The sequence below is a fragment of the Trachemys scripta genome, chromosome 18 (assembly GCF_013100865.1).
Source record: "Trachemys scripta elegans isolate TJP31775 chromosome 18, CAS_Tse_1.0, whole genome shotgun sequence".
Lineage (NCBI taxonomy): Eukaryota > Metazoa > Chordata > Testudines > Emydidae > Trachemys > Trachemys scripta.
Window position 1 is genome coordinate 12,681,996 of NC_048315.1, and position 16,955 is coordinate 12,698,950.

At 45.8% G+C, this 16,955-nt stretch overlaps 1 protein-coding gene across 8 annotated transcripts in view; it reads right to left on the reverse strand.

The window, feature by feature from the left end:
* The window catches only part of TPST1 (tyrosylprotein sulfotransferase 1), an 84,592-nt gene extending 73,059 nt beyond the window's left edge, over positions 1-11,533 (reverse strand). For 4 of the 8 annotated variants that reach the window (XR_004643375.1, XR_004643378.1, XR_004643377.1 and 1 more), the window contains exons 1-2: positions 10,859-11,533; positions 8,102-8,187 (exon numbers count right to left, since the gene is read on the reverse strand). The gene's annotated coding sequence lies outside the window, so the exon portion shown is untranslated. The remainder of the gene's footprint in view (positions 1-8,101; positions 8,188-10,858) is intronic. The other 4 variants (XR_004643376.1, XR_004643371.1, XM_034752263.1 and 1 more) reach the window with 2 other exon arrangements.
* Positions 11,534-16,955: the final 5,422 nt, after the last annotated feature.

Consider the following 16,955-nt stretch of genomic DNA (forward strand, 5'->3'; position numbering starts at 1 on the left):
ATAATCCAGATGTCAGGGAAGAATGATGTGCTAAACCTCAGTGCTGATCTTTCGGTGATGCTCATTTCAGGATGCCTGGGTTACTTGCACTCAGAGGAGTGGAAACATCAAATGTTTCAGCTCATATGGGTTCATGTTCATTCTTCTGTTGGAATGGAGTGGGGTAGGTTTTTGCATCTTTCTTTCATGGAAGAAGCTGGGGTCTCAGCTCCCAAAGCTCTGTGCATCTCCAGAGATTTCCCGAGGCAAACGAGTGAGATTGAGCTATAGAGATGGCAAGATAATTAACGTCCTATCACAGTGGCAGGCATATCTTCATGCATTGCTACAGCTGCGGAAATAAATAACAATGCAGTGAAGTCACCAGTACCCTGTACTTGACAATTGTTCACAACACTATTTTAGCAGTGTCCATGTTTATGGTGGAGAAGGTTTCTTAAGAAAACAACCAAGCTAGCAGAAACCGTGCTGTGTTTTTTCCCTCTACCGATTCCATAGCACAGATTCCGAACAGAGTTGCAACAGTGTGGTGCGAGGGGTGGCAAATCATGCTGCAACTGTGCTCGGAAGAGCCATGTTTGCAAATTGATTCAACCCCGTTACAGGCTGTAGGATAAATAAACCCAAAGTGTGCTGGTGTGAATCTCAGTGGGCCATGCATCCGAAGAAGTGAGGTTTTTACTCTTTTACTCTCAATAACATTGGGGTAAATGCAGAGTAACTCCACTGAAGCTACTGGAATGAGTGCAGATGTACAACAGTGAAACCAAGATCAGAAACTGGACCAGTACCCTAAAAATAATCTGAACACTAGTGGTCTGATACTAATCTCACTACCCTTTTCATGGGGTGTCACTCTGTTCATTGCAATGGAGTTATTCTAGAGTTAAGCAGAGTTAACCTCTGCAAACAAAAGCAGAAAATAGACAGGCTGTTACAGCAGATAATTTAACTCACAGAGGGAGAGCAGCTCCTCCCTGATCTAATTTATGCCTCCACCATCACCATCACATCCAGAGCCAAACTGAGCCAGGCTATAAGAAGCATATGTAGCTCCTGACTTCAATATTTATGCCCAGGCTTAATTTAGTCCCCATTGAATACTTGGTGTAAGTTGCATTCAAATTGCACATCCATTGGTTCATGTTATACTATTTTGCTATGCATACCCATTTTCTAATCCACTCACAGCTGACCTGAGTAACTTGGACCACCATTATGTCATGGGTGAACTCACCCACATTCTGGCATGCAATTCTGGTTAATATCAGCTGCAGCTGAACCTGGGGAGAGAGGCCATGATGCAACCTTTAGCATTTGATTTGTTCAGATCTGGCCCATTCCCAGATATCAGAACCGTCAAAGGTGGCTGCTGCAGGGATTATGGAGATTTGAACTACAGCAGAGTTCATTTCCTGATCTTTCAGCTCATGCGTTGATCATTTGTGGCCTGTGTGTTTCCAGCTCTTATTATTCCACTTTTAACATGGATCTTACGGTTTATTGGTTTGAATGGAAGAATCTTGGGTTGGACAATATTATGTCTGCTTTGACCTGTTTTAAGTCATTTTTAAATTCATTGTCTTGGTTACATACAATCACATTTTAATCATTAACTGTTAGGCTTTGCTAAGGGACCCGCAAAAAATACAAAACATATAAACTCGCCAAGATATGCACACACATTTCTAGCATTGCCAGCTCCCACAATTTTATCACCAGTCTTGCAATAGTTAGTGTTTTTCTTAACGCTCCAGTTCCTGGCATCATTTGATCAGTCTCAGCTTTCACTAAAGCCAGTGATCATGGAGAAAACTTGAAAACATAAACCCTAAAAGCTCAAAAACCAGAAGGCAAATAGAAAGAAGCTATTTTTTTGAATGTCACGCACAGGAGCCGGAACCAGGGGTGCTGCTGCACCCCCTGGCTTGAAGTGGAGTCTATTATATCCAGGCTTTACAGTTTGATTCAATGGTTCTCAGCACCGTCACTATACAAATTGTTCCAGCCCCCCTGATCTCATGACTTTTTAAGACAATTTCATGACTTTTTTAGGGTCTGACTTATGATTTTAGGGGCTGGCACTATTGCAATTCCCCCCAAATAAATCCTTACTCTGTTAACTTTTTCAATCCATTCTTTCCCTTACACTAGCACATACAAAAATAAGAACACTGTTTGGTGCACCCCACATTGTGAAAAACCAGCTCTCTGTGTATATACTGCAGTGAACAACAGACAGAGAGGTCTGTCGGCCAGACTCTACTAGTTGGCAAAGCTATACAGCAAGAGTGGTTCCGTTGAAGTCAATAGAGTTACTTTGGATTCATGCCACTGTAACTCAGAGAAGAATCAGGCATGGTGCCTGCTAACTCAAAACGTAATACATTCCCCTTAGAGTTTTGTTCTAACAAATAAGAACAACCCTTCTTTAGCAACTGGGTGACCAAGGGCAATATTTTGCCTTTCAGTTACCCCAGTGCAACCTGCTGACTTCAGTGGGGTTAGTCTGGATCTGCCTCATTGTAAATGAGACCAGAACCCCCACCATACCTTTCACAGCATTTTGCAGGGCTGGCGATGACACAATTTAAAGGCTCAGTTTGGCCAGAATTACACGTCTAAGTCCCGTTGACATCAACGCGAGCTACATCTATGTAACTCGGAGCGCAGCTTCTACACTGCTTCACTCTAACACAAGGGGCCTAATTCCGCAGTGCATTTTACACCAATGGGAGTCCACTGAGATCAGTGTAATGCCAGTGGGGTAGAAGTGGAGTGTAACAGCAGTGAATCAGGCCCAGACACTCATTTGGGCGTGTTCCCTAGACTCTAGTTTCGTACTTTTAGTAGGTTGGAACTGATGAAGGCAGCTCCTGCTGTGGCATTCAGGTCTCTCACTTCTTTTTTCCGCAGTTGTCATGAGCCAATAATTAAAAAAAAAAAAAAAAAAAAAAGTTTCCAGTTTCTCCCAATTTCTCAAAGCTGGGCCAAGCTCCAGGAACTCCTTGCTCAGCAGCAGAGGAGGAAATAGTTGACTCTACAGCATCTGTTACCTTCAATGGCATTTTAAGCCTTTTCCCATATTCTGCCTTCAATCACCCCCATGAAAGCCAGGTGAAGGCATTGAGTAGGGCCCTACCAAATTCACGGCCATGAAAAGCACGTCATGGACCGTGAAATGTGGTCTTTTGTGTGCTTTTACCCTATACTATACAGATTTCACAGGGGAGACCAGAGTTTCTCAAATTGGGGATCCTGACCCAAAAGAGAGTTTGCAGGGGGGCACAAGGTTATTTTAGGGGGGGGGTCATGGTTTTGCCACCCTTACTTCTGCACTACCTTCAGAACTGGGTGGCTGGAGAGCAGCAGGTGGTTGCTGGAAAGCAGTGGCTGTTGGCTGGATGCCCAGCTCTGAAGGCAGCACCCCATCACCAGCAGCAGAGAAGGAAGGATGGCAATATGATACCACCGTTACTTCTGCACTGCTGCCTTCAGAGCTGGGCGGCCGGAGAGTGGCAGCTGCTGACTGAGGGCCCAGCTCTGAAGGCAGCAGCGCAGAAGTAAAGGTGGCAATACCATACCACGCCATCCTTACTTCTTCGCTGCTGCTGGCGGCCGCTCTGCCTTCAGAGCTGGGCTCCCAGACAGTAGCTGCCACTCTCCAGCTGCTCAGCTCTGAAGGCAGCGCCACCATCGGCAGCAGTGCAGAAGTAAGGGTAGCAGTATCGCAACCCTCCCGTACAATAACCTTGCGACCCTCCTCCCCCCAACTCCCTTTTGGGTCAGGACCCCTACAATTACAACACCCTGAAGTTTCAGATTTAAATAGCTGAAATCATGAAATTTACAATTTTAAAAATCCTATGACTGTGAAATTGACCAAAATGGCTTGTATTTTGGTCAGGCCCTAGCAATAAGGTAGTAGAAGCCAGAATTTGGACTGGATATAAAGGCCAAAAGCCTTAGGTTCACTACATCAGTGACTACCAGGACAGGCAATATATCTTTTGACATCAATTATAGCTAGAAAACGCACCAAGAAAACTACAGAATAAAACACAATTGTCCTTCACCTTGTGCCAGTCTAACCTTATTAGCACAGCCTCAAAACAGAAAACACGTTCAGCAAAATCCTGCTAGTCCAGTAAGGCTTGCATAGTTGGAGTGGATGACTTCAAAGAAATCTCCCAATTTTGATCAGCCACCTTAACTCTTGTATGGGGTTCTCAGGGATGCAACTAAAAAAAATTACACTAGGGTAATACATAATAATTTGCACTTGTATAGCACCTTCCATCTGGCAATCTCAAAACATCTTACAAACAGGAATGAATGAAGCCTCAACACACTCCAGTGAGTTGGGAAGGATTAGCCCCAGGATGGGGAAACTGAGCCATGGAAAGGCAAAGGGATGATTTTCAAAAGTGGCCTCAGTTTTCTTGGTGCCCATTTGAAGAAGTGCTGAGAACCCACACAAACACCAGTTGAAACCAATGGGAACTGCAGACATAAGTGATCACTCTCCTGCCATCCATCTCCACCCTCTGACAAACAGAGGCTAGGGACTCCATTCCTTTCCCATCCTGGCTAATAGCCATTAATGGACTCAACCTCCATGAATTTATCTAGTTCTCTTTTAAACCCTGTTATAGTCCTAGCCTTCACCTCCTCAGGCAAGGAGTTCCACAGGTTGACTGTGCACTGTGTGAAGAAGAACTTCCTTTTATTTGTTTTAAACCTGCTGCCCATTAATTTCATTTGGTGGCCCCTAGTTCTTATATTATGGGAACAAGTAAATAACTTTTCCTTATTCACTTTCTCCACATCACTCATGATTTTATAATCTGCAGGTACTCAGCACCTCCAAAAATCAGGCTTTACTGTAGGCTGCACACCCATCTTACCTGAGGCTGAGCACCCAAACATTTTGACGCCCAAATTCAAGGCCACAATTAAAAGTTCGCCCCTAGGTGATTTATCCAAGGTGCAGTGGGCCAGTGGCAGAGCCAGAAGTCCAGCTGGTTAGTTGCTAGCTGACTACTAGCCCTAGCCCTCATTAGAGTCATGAGGATCAATTAGTTAATACTTGCAAGGAGCTATGAAGATTAAAAGTGCTAAATGTGATGATGATGTGGATGGGTGGCAGTGACATCTCTAGAGCCAGACTTCTGCTGAAGCTGCTGACAGCCTCCACCTGCCAGATCCCTCGGCAAGCTCTAAATAATAGAGCTTCTATCGTAACCTGCAGCTATTTTGATGTATTAACTGTGACTTTTATTATAAACTCCTTATGTGCTCTGCGGAATGCTAAATTGGTTTCATTTCCATGGCTCTTCGCCATATCCAGCTAGTGTCAAAGTGGCTCTTCAGATGTTAAAGCAGGGGTTCTCAAACAGGGGTTCTCAAGGAGTCATGAGGTTATTACATGGGGGGTTGCGAGCGGTCAACCTCCACCCCAAACCCTGCTTTGCCTCCAGCATTTATAATGGTGTTACATATATAAAAAAGTGTTTTTAATTTATAAGGGGGGGTCGCACTCGGAGACTTGCTATGTGAAAGGGGTCACCTGTACACAAGTTTGAGAACCACTGGGTTAAAGGTTTTGTGTTAGGATAGGCCTGTTTTATAAAGGTGGGTGCTAGATTTAGACCCCTACATAAGGCGGAGGGTTAGTACGGCTAAGCTTCTGTGAAGGTAGCATGACAGCCCCCAGAAATGGCAGAGTTAAAATCCTCCCCAGATTCTGAATTCTAAAGCTGATTAGTAAATAAGAACACAAGGGGTCTGATTCTTCAGAGACTCTGCTACTGTGCTTGGGACAGGGGTAGGGCAGGATGGAAAAGGTGACTTTAAATCATCTTTGTGCAGCGTTCCATGTATTATGGAGCCATGCAAGCCCATTCCTAGTCCATACTATAAGGTAGAGCAGCCTCAGGACTGCACTAACTTACACACTGGTTCCCGTGGCCCCTAAGGGCCCAGAAAAGCAGAGAATACCTGTACTTCAATTCTCCCAACACATCTCATACACTAGAAGCAGGGTCAGTGTGGCGCCAGATGCCAGCCCTGCGCCACCTGGAAACGCCCTCTGTCAAGGGGTATTCTCAGGGGACTGTTTCCATTCACTTTAAGGCCTTTTTCTAGTACCAGAGAGGCATAAAGGGGCCTGAATGTAACCTAAGGCCCAAATTGGGGGGGGGGTTGTTTTGTGTCTTTTCCAGTTCTTCTGAATGTTTAAACCACTGGGATGCCTTTAAAATGCTGCAACATATGGCAGAGATAGCCCTGGCCTGGCTGTCCCTTTTCTGAGCAACATCTCCATGTCTGCCGCAGCAGGGCAGCCCTGACGGGAAGTTGTGCAAAGAGGTTAATTTTCACAGAACCCTGAAGTGGACCCTGGGGGGCAGGGCTTTGGACAGGAAAAAGCTAAAATGTTTATACTGGCCGGGATTACAAATTCCACTATCCCCCTCCACCATCCCCAGCCAGGACTGGCCAAAGGGTTTTTTATCCACCCCTGGAAACAGCCCCGACTAGTTTACAGAGAAGTTAATTAATTCTGTAGTGTCTGCAGCTGGAAGTTGAAAGAGTTTGGTGGGGCTGACCATTTTCACTGTGTAACGAAGTAACAACCCCGATGAAAGGAAAACGCTGAAATCTCTTCAGGCTGTAGCTGGAGCATGCTGGCATGCGTTCTTTTGTAATCTATCGAACAGTCTATGTCAAGCAACAATTCATAGACTCACAGGGCCAGCAGGGACCACAAGGTCTAAAACTCATCGAGTTGACACTAAATTTTCTAATAAAAACAACTGAACTGTCTGAAAAAATCAACTGAATAGGAGTAGTCTAAAAAAGAAAAAACAAAAAACTATTTCATTTTCCTTGAAATCATGTCCACTGTGCAAGCCAGTTCAGACATAAAGCTCAGACAGAGGCTATGGCACATTTTACAGGATTTCTAGAAGGGAGCCATCGTACATCCAAAATGGTCAAACGCTTAAAGGGCTGGCATCTGGAAACAGGAGCCATCACCCTCAAACGGGAGCAAGGTTAGCACGGGCCAGTGCCAACCAAGATGAGCCCAGGAGCACCCCCCTCCTCATATAATCTATTCCTAATGCTGTTTTGGGGAGGGCGATGCATACAGGGTGTTGCCAGGGCTGGCTCTACTGTTTTTGCCGTCCCAAGCAGCGTGCCGAATTGCCGCCGCGGATGGCGGGAGCAGTCCGTGTGCCATTAGGGCGGCAAGCGTGTTTCCATGGCAGTGGTGATTCAGCGGCAGCTTCTGTCTTCAGCTGGAAGACAGAAGCCGCCGAATTGCCGCCGCGGGCAGCTGAACATAGAAGTTGCCGCCACCGCGGAAACGCGTGTGTCGCCCTAATGGCACACGGACTGCCCCCGCCCTCTGTGGCAGCAATTTGGCGCGCTGCTTGGAGCAGCAAAAACACACGGACTGCCGCCCCTTGCAGATTGCTGCCCCAAGCACCTGCTTGGAATGCTGGTGCCTGGAGCCGGCCCTGGGTATTGCCATACCAATGAGCACACGGGCAGAGATATGCAGACCCCTGATCCTTTGCCAAGAATGACCCACAGCTCCCTTCTGTGATTTCCACTGACGAATGGCTACCACTAAGAGAACTCATCTGTTTGTATTTGTCACCCTTCTCCCCCAGCCCCAACCCCCTCCCGCTCTTCTGCTGCCACTTTTCATGCTACCTCTTCACTTAGGTCCCACGCGCATGGTGTCCACAGGATCAGGGCCCTAAGACTGCAAACTCTTTAGTGATGGGACTGTCGCTTTTTAAATTGTCTGTATGGCACCTACAATGGTCTTGGAGGCTCACGGTGAAATTTGCCTCCATATAGAAGGCTTGCATGAGGCTATGCACCACTTAACTCCTATTCTGGGTATTGAAATAGGACTCAAGTGGAGCCCAGGTTCTGCACTGACTCTCTCTCTTTATGAATATATAAAGCAATAATAATATCAGCATCTTGAATCACACCCAGAACCAAATAGGAACCTTACTCTACTTTATGATGATGCTGTGTAGAATGTTGTGATTTGTTAAGAGAACCTTGTTTGGAGTTTTACCTTCTCATTCTGAATCCTCCTTGCTCCAGAGAAAGTACTCAGGGTTCCTCACTCCCTTGATATCAACACAGATCCCTGAAGACTACCTTCCAAATATACAAACAGAAAAGTACAATGAGTTTCAGTTCTTAGTTCTAGGTTAGGCGAAATGAACTGTCTTAATACTGGGTTGGCTGCACAAGTGTGAGGACCATTGCGGTGTGACTAAACAAAGGCTCGGAACAAGAACTAAAGCAACATCATGCAACATGCTTTTGTGGAAATCTACACTGTTTCTTTCTCACCACCCATTTTTTAGAATTAGGCATGTGCATATCTTGCCATCTTTTCTCCAAAGCTGTGACCTTCTACACCTCACAACTTTTAGAGTGTACAAACTGCCTTCGCAATGAGAACAAGGATAGAAAAATCACAGAACGTGGCTAATAGCCCTTATGCCTCTTACTAGTGTCTATAAACTAGCGGAGAGATGCCAAAGAGGCAACGTTTGGATCTGGATTTGGAACACTCCAAAGTTCGGGGATGTTTGGATCCAGAATTTTGGGTCAGCCCACTATAACGATAAAGCTAGTGAAATGCAGCTCCAGGTTAATGCCATCCAAATGCAAGGGTTTGGATCCAATTCTTCTCCTGGACAAATTGCACAAGAAACGAAAAATACAGCATTCTCCACGTAGTTGGATTGTTTTAACAGCTCAGACTTTTGGATGCTCTTTCTTTGACAGCGCCTGGTCTGTAACAAAAGGGATCAGCTCCCCCAACCCTGCATCTCATGACAGAAGAGCCTAAAGGACTGAGGCCCTGTTAGTGCTCAGCTTTACAGAACACACAAACCCAGAGCTGGAAAGCACAGCTGGATTATGTCAAACTGAAGACATTAAAGATCATGCCATAAGAAACAAAGAACGAATATTTGGCTTTCAAAAGTGGCAAACGCTAATTTTCTTCACCTGGGTAAGTTGATCCAGTGCTTTGAAACTGGAGAATCGTATTATGTGTGAGGCACAGAAGGTTGCTCTTAGGCGGCGATCACCTATGATTCGCCACATAAAACAATACATTCAGCAGAGAGCAATGTGCACATTCTTAGGGAAGCCCCCACCCAGATTGATTTTGACAGGAAATTTTTTCAGTCCAAAAATTTAAACCAGTTTGAATCACTAAAGCACCATAAGCATTTATAAGGCCATACTGTCATTTACAATAAGGCTCCTTTACATGACTCGGGAAATATAAAGGAGCCTTAAAACTTTTATCCTGGTTTTAAGACCTCTGTACGCTGCCAGAATGGTGCAAAGGGGCCTTAGTTTAAATGAGAATCAGGCCCAAATTGCTATATGAATAATACAAATATCCTGACTTTTTACTTACCTGGGGGACATCACGAACATGGAATTAACCCTGAAGAAACGCTGAACAGGATATACAGAGTTATAGCTTCTCAACTACCTTGTCTTTACTTTCCAGGCCCTTGACTGTCAGTCCCCACCGCCCCCATCATCTCTCCTTCATAACCAAGATTGTCTCTTCTTGGCCCATGATGCCAGCCTCCATTGCCAACGCGTTACAGTTTCAAAAAAAGCCCCGTTGTGTTTTCTCCCAGGCTGCCCCTGCTGCTTGGGAGGAGCAAGGCAGATGGTAGATACTAAAGGGAGCTGTACTCCGTTTGTTCCGTTTTTGTTTGCCCAGCGACATGTTTCTTGGTCTTCAATTCTGCTACCAGGAGAGGGCACAACTAAGCACATTAAGCAGTGCTGGGTGAATAACTGATTTTTTGGTTCGCTGGCACAGTTCCAGGGGGGTGGGGAGAACAGTGCTGGTCAAACAGAAACTGGAATGTTTGGGAAATCAAAAAAAGAGAAAAAAATGTTCTATTTGACCTGCAATGAAACGTTACATTTTGATTTAAGGCATTTTTAACCTTCTTTAATAAAAGTAAAGGAAATGAAGGTCTAGAGTCACAAAACCACGGGTGGTGGCACCCCCTTGTGCCCAATAGCTCAGTGGTTAGGGCATTCACCTTGCTGGGGAGCAGGGAGGTGAATCCAAGTCTCCTTCCATTGCAGGTGAGTGATCTCACCACTGGGATATCAGCTATTCTGGGGTGGGGGCTCTCCCTCTCTCTCTCTCCTTGAGGATTCTCTACTTTGTATAAAAGACTTGAATGGGCGTTGTGCCAGAGAGCAAGTGAGAATGACTCTACAGCTCAGTGATTAGAGCATTCCGGCGGGGGGGAGAGACACACACTCAGGTCCCTGCCCCAAAGAAAAATTTAATCATTTATACCATATGGAACAGCTTCAACAGGAGAGATTCCCACCAGAGTACTCAACAGCCTGGTCATTAGATCACTCATCTACCTGGGAGGGGGAAGACCCAAGTTCAAGTCCCTGCTCCAGAGTGGGGATTCAAACCTGGCATCTCCCCCATGCCAGGGGCGTGCGCTAGGTGACTGGGCTACTGACTATAACTGGGACATCACCGCCCGCCCTCCAGTTTTGTGAATGCCCCTTGTGAATACAGCCTTAAAAATCAAAATGGTTTGTTTCAATGTTGTTGAAATGGTTTATTTGGACATTTTAAAAAAAAATTTCATTTTTTGTTTCCCCGAAATCAACCTGAACTCCAGAAAGGCTTCAGTTTACCCAAATCGGCATTTTTCAGAGAGAAAGCGTTTCAGCTGAACAAAAGGTGTGCCCAGCTCTTACACATAACCTAGGCGGCAATGCCAGTCCAGGCTGGGACAGCAGGAGATACCTTTGTCCTTTGCCTAGGATTGTCCCTCGCTCCAAGTGCTGAGCTAGCAGTAGAGTGGGCCCTGGTTCCCGGTTTCTCTTCTGATGCGTTGCTCTGGGTTCGCCTGCATTGCCAGCACCCCACAGATAAGACGGGATCGTACAACTTTTCTAGGTACGCCAGACGTGCTTGATTCTGCAAGGCGAGAAGCACGTTTTCGGATCAAGGCCAAAGCATTTAAGCACGTGCTTAACTTTAACTACTCACATGCTGACAGTTAAGCGTGTCATTCAATGCTTTGCTGGATCTGGACCAGAGTGCTTGTCCCCTTGCACGTTCAGGACCTGGGCAATAGGTTGAATTTCCTAAATAAAAAAGTAGGGGTGACCCGGGAGCACTCTCAGAGTGGGCAAGCAAATACCCAGGCCCCTCGGGAGGGTCCCGTCTGTATTTGAATGCCCAACTCAGATCCTTCACAGGAGAGAGTCAGGCATTTGGTGCATAAGCAGCACATTCAGAAAGAAGAATCGGCTGAGATTTGCTGCAAGCCTAGAATAGGTTTCTTACGTTCACTTCTAAGCTTTCCTTGAGCCCCCGAGAGACCCACACTGGCCAACTGTCTGTTCTAAGGGAGGCCTGGGATGGGAGGTAAAATTAGGGTGACCAGATGTCCTGATTTTATAGAGACAGTCCTGATTTTTGGATCTTTTTCCTTATATAGTACCCCCCACCCCCATCTCGATTTTTCACACTTGCTATCTGGTAACCCTAGGTAAAATGCTTCATTGAACTACACTTTCACACTGCAGGGAGCTGCTGTTCTTATGAACAATGAAACTGCTCTCTGGCCCCATAAAATAAAAAGGTCCGTCTGATTGGTGCCAGCTTCTCTTTAGCGGGTCTCCGAGCGCTGCAGGATGTCGAGAAGCGAGCTCAGCTGGGCCAAGTCACTAATTACACATACTTGGTCTGCAGCAAAGATGTCTCTTAAAACAAGGCATTGGCAATGGAATTCATAAACAAGGACTTTAAACCACATCGGCCTAGACAGAGAGCACATCAAAGCAACCGGGTTTCAAGCTTCGGAGGAACAATTCTGCAACCATAGCGTTGTGGGTTCGGCAGAGGGTACCTGGGGCTGGATGGCTTCGGGGACTGGTGACGAGCAAAGCTAGCTGCCATAGCAGGAAATGGTTGCGGCTCTGCCGTGGCAAATAATGCAGTCATCATTTTAGTTTTAAATAAAGGAAAAGTCAATGCACAGAACAGATTAGGAGGGCCCTTTGCTCTCCTGAGCATCCCCCCACCACCACATGGGCTGCTGTCCTAGGGGGCAGGGCTCATGCCCACTTCACACAGAGTCCCTTGCTCCAGGGACTGGGGAGGCAGACCTTGTTCCAGGCAGCGGGAATGGCCAGTTCCCCTCCCTGGCTGCTCTGATAATTGCAGCAGCCAGGACCTTGCCTCTTTAGCTGGTCGAGTGGGGCAGGGCTTTGTAGCTGGCTTCACAGCCCTCCCCAGCTGGCCAGTGGATATGTCTAGGCTGGGAACTGGGGGAGGGCATCCCAGCTCGAGGAGACATACTTGGTGCTGGCTCAGTGAGAGTCTGCACGCTAAAAACAGAGTCCATTTGCAGCAGCAGGAGTGGCTAGCCACGCTGGGAGTATGATCATAGGCATGTACTCAGGGCCGCTAGCCTCTCCCATGGCTCATGCTATTTTTAATCATCGTCGTTAGCATGGGTATGTCTCACACACACACACACACGCACCAGCTCGAATTGTAGATATACCCACACCCTCAGAAGGTCATCAGCAAGAACAGGTCTTCCCAGCCTTGTGAGCACGTGGGGCGCACTGTGGGGCTTTATCCAACAGGCCATCTGCCTCATGTGCTCTCCAGGCTGTTCATGATGACATCGCTCCATGATCCGAGTCACAGACTGCCAGGGACAAACATACCATGCGTCGTGTTTAATCTGGCCCAGCCCCAGCGACAAGTGCAGCACGTCCGGGGTGGCTGATGCTATGCTACAACTTGGATTTTGTTCTCCACTATCCAGACGCCTCATATGGTTCTTACTGGGGGAGATGCCTGGGATCCAAACACAAGACAGCAACCTTAGTATCAAAGCTTACAAGCGTGGTATCAAATCAGGGGGCTGCAGACAAGGGGCTGGGAAAAGGCACCTGTTCATCATGCCCATTGCCTTGCGTTCCAGTGGGGTCACACTGATCACCTTACCTGGTTTAGAGAGAAAGGGTGATCCAGCCACAGAGCCCTGCAAATCCATAACCCACTGTAGCTACTTCTACCTAGTTATTTATTTAGAAGAGTATTTTCAATGCTGTGAAATTAACTGGTGGGGAGGGGGCTTCAGTAAGGCCTGGAGGACAACTGCCCCCATCAGTCAGAACCAGGGCAGTTACTGCCACTCTGAGTAGCGTCCTCACCAGAGAGGCCAAGGAGATTCTTACCTAGAGACATGGCCCCTCCTAGTCAGAGCTGAAGCACATCAGTGAAGACTGCAGCTACCTTTTTCTTTGCATCTGGCACTTTGGTCTCCAGGGCTTTCAATCCAACACTTGCCACCATCAGGAAAATGTACTGAGAGAATTAAAACAAGGCTTAATTAAACACAGAATATTTGATGCCCTGAGGAGAACGGAGATGTCTTTTAGTCAGGCGGAGTCACACCTACAGGGGTGAACATAAAAACGCCAGCTCAGCACCACTATGCTAGATGGGAAGAGGATAATTATCTGTAAGAGGCTTTGTTACAGCCAAAGGAAAAACAGAATCTTAAACTATGTACCTAAGTGCCCATCTTCTCGTGTCCCTCTACAGCAGGGCTTGTCTCTAAACTTCTTCCCAAGGCTGAATCTGGCACAGGCTGTGTGTCAAGAGTGAGTTTAAGAGACTGTTCTTTATTCCTGGACCCCAGTCACCGCCTGTAGGTCAGCATTACAAAAGGTTAGTGTCCTGTACATGACCGGCATCAGTATCCACCAACTCCAGTCATGTCTGTTACACTGGGGAGCTGGCCATCTATCGGATCGCTTCTTGTGTGTGTCAACTGGAGTCCCCTCTATGGCTATTTTCAAAGCTCAGTAAGGCTTTGCCATTGATTCTTTTTGGCTTCCCATTCTCCTTTCAGATGGTTTCCCTCCCACCCCATCCCTTGGCTGGTTCCTGGGCCACTTTTGTTTCAAATTATAATCTTAAAACTTTTACATCATCTCACACACCTTTGAAGGTCGCTTTATAAACCAGTAAAATTAATACAATAAAGATTCTTAATAGGTAAGGAAATTAATTCAACCAATGTCCTTAGACAGATTCTATTGCTTGTGGCCTGCAAAGGACTTAAAGGTTTAATGATGTCTTCTAAGTGCACTGAACATTTAACCAAAGCAACTTGGCTGAAGCTCTGTTAGCTCAGTTAATTCTTATAGTCTGAAATCTTTCTGCAGTAACAGAATATTTTCTTTCGTGACGTTTACCGCAGTTCCAACCAAAACCAGATTGCCATTGACTCGCTGTGGGATCTTGGGTAAATCACCAATGCCAGGCCTCCGTTTCACCATCTTTAAAATGGGGATGATGCCATTGACCTGCCTTATAGGAGAGTTGAAATGGTTAATTAATGTTCTTAAAGAGCTCTGGCTTCCTTTGAAGAAAGAGGCTACGTACATGCAAAGTATTCTTATTAGCCCAAGAGGGCTGTGTTAGGATATCGCATGGCTAAACAGTCACTACAGATTAAAAAATAATACTGTTTCAGAGAAACTCAAAGGTGCTGTCTTCTCAGCCACACTCCTTTCCCTCCTGCAACTTCATACCTGCAATACCCCTATTTGCAGAGGGTAACATCCATGTGTATCTATCCTGGGCAATCAGAAAAAAATATATATACTTGATTGGGGCTGGAAGGCAAACACAGAAGCTTAATGCTTCAAATCTGAAGGTTTGGTAATGTATAATAACTGTACTAATATTGATACCACTTATTCTCTCACTTGGCTGCTTTCCAAAGTGCTTTGCAAATAATTAATAACGAATTAATCCTCCAGTTAATTAATCCCATAACATGAATTACATCCAACGGCACTGTGCAGAGCAGGCAAAAATCTCCCGGAGAACACGCAGGCTTGTGAGCATTATCTGCCCGATGAAAGGTTACATTTAGGGTCTGGATGACAGGAAGGCCACTAGCTGTGGTTCACGCTCCCACATGGCAACAAAGCTGTCTGGCTTCCATCAACCCCTTGTTAATAACAGTCACTGCAATCTTAAACAGAGACGTGGCGGCAGCAGCACCTCTCTCTCTCTTGCATTTTCTCGCCCAGTTCTTCCACCCACTACCCCAAACTGGCTTAGAAGGACCCAAGGGGGGAAAAACAGTAGCAAAAATCTCTCAGCAGCCCTTCCAAATGGCAGCAGCAAGACACTGCAGACCTTCTTGGGTAGGGACAGAAGACTAGTAGCAAGTTACAGGGAATAATTACATCCAAGCCTTTCCACAGAGCTTCCTTCACTTCCCTGCTCGGAGCCAGTTTCCTAGCTGTCTCCAGCTACCCAAGAACCTTTAGGAACTTCCACCTTCCATCTCTAGGTCTCTGCTACATCACCACAATCTTCTTACATTAGTTCTAGGATTCTACTAGACCACTGGCTTAAGGAGCAAAAATGCCAATCTTTTGTCCTCACAGAGCTCTAATCCAGCCTACCCTGAGATACTGAATTTTGGTGTCACCAGACAAGCAAAACAGATCTGCTTGAATTAGAAACTGCAGCACCGGAATCCCACTCCTCTTGAACTTCCCTAGATGGATGGAACCACTCAGCTGTGTAAAGCACCATAGCTCCACTGAGGTCACCAGCTGAGGAGCTGTCACACAGGTTTTTATGGCCAGAAAGGACCTACAATGATCTTCTAGTCTGATATCTTGCATAACACAGGCCACAGAACTCCACCCAGTAATCCTTGCAGTGGAGGAACTCGATCTTCCCTGCTGTTTAAGTGAACATTATCAAGTCCAATAGCTTGTGATGGTCACCCAATAATTTTGTGAAAATTCCAGTTTGGCTCTGGACCCAAATTCCACGGCTCGGGCCCATCTTGAATTTAAAAGGTTGGATCCTGTAACTGAATGTTATTTTACCACACAGTTCAGTTGTGCGCTATCTCTGTTACAAAACTATTTAAATGACTCCCAGCATGGGGAAAACATGCCTGGATCAGGAGGTACTTCCCAGCAACACAAATGCCAATGCCGATAAAGACTGGTGTTTAACTTTCCAATAACTTTAACATAAAATTCCTTGTAATGAACTCTCTCCTCACAGACCAACAAAGCGCCCATAATCTCGTCAATAGTATTAACAGGACATTAGCACCTTGCTTTTTTGTTTAGATTGAGAGCCACTGGGGGCTTGTGTATGCTGGATTTTTAACCACCAGCGGAGGTGAAAATGCCAGTATAGACAAGGCCGCCAAATGACCACACTGTTTTCACCCCAATCCCAAAACAACATGAAAAACCAAACACTTCAATAAAGTCACAGCATCGCTGGGAGTCAATTATTGTTAAGAAATTAATTCAGCCATCAGGATGCACAATTGTCTAAAATGAGTAGCTGTTCATCCTCCTGGCTGATGACCTTGCCCTTCCTGGCACCGTCCCTTTAACAATCCTGTTTTTTTGCATTTACATAGAACTCAAAGTGCATTCGAAAGAAGATAAATGGTATGAATGCCATTGTACAGATATGGAAACTGAGGCCGAGAGAGAAGTGACTTACCCAAAGGTCACTTAGCAGGTCTGTGTCAGAGCTGATACTAGAATTCAGGTCTCCTGACGCCAAGTGTCTTGCTCTAACCACTAAACAACACTACCTTTCTATGGTTAGTTATCTTCACTAGTTGTGTCATGTCTAAAACTTGATGGGAAACTCGGGGACAGTGATTGTGTCTTCCTGTTTGTTCTGAGACATAATTAGCACTTTTTTGGGTGCTGTAACAATTATTATTAATTGTTAAATACAATTCAAACATGAAGTAACATTCATTTCCAAACCCATTGGTTCAACTTCTTGTCATCTTGCCTTACGAGCA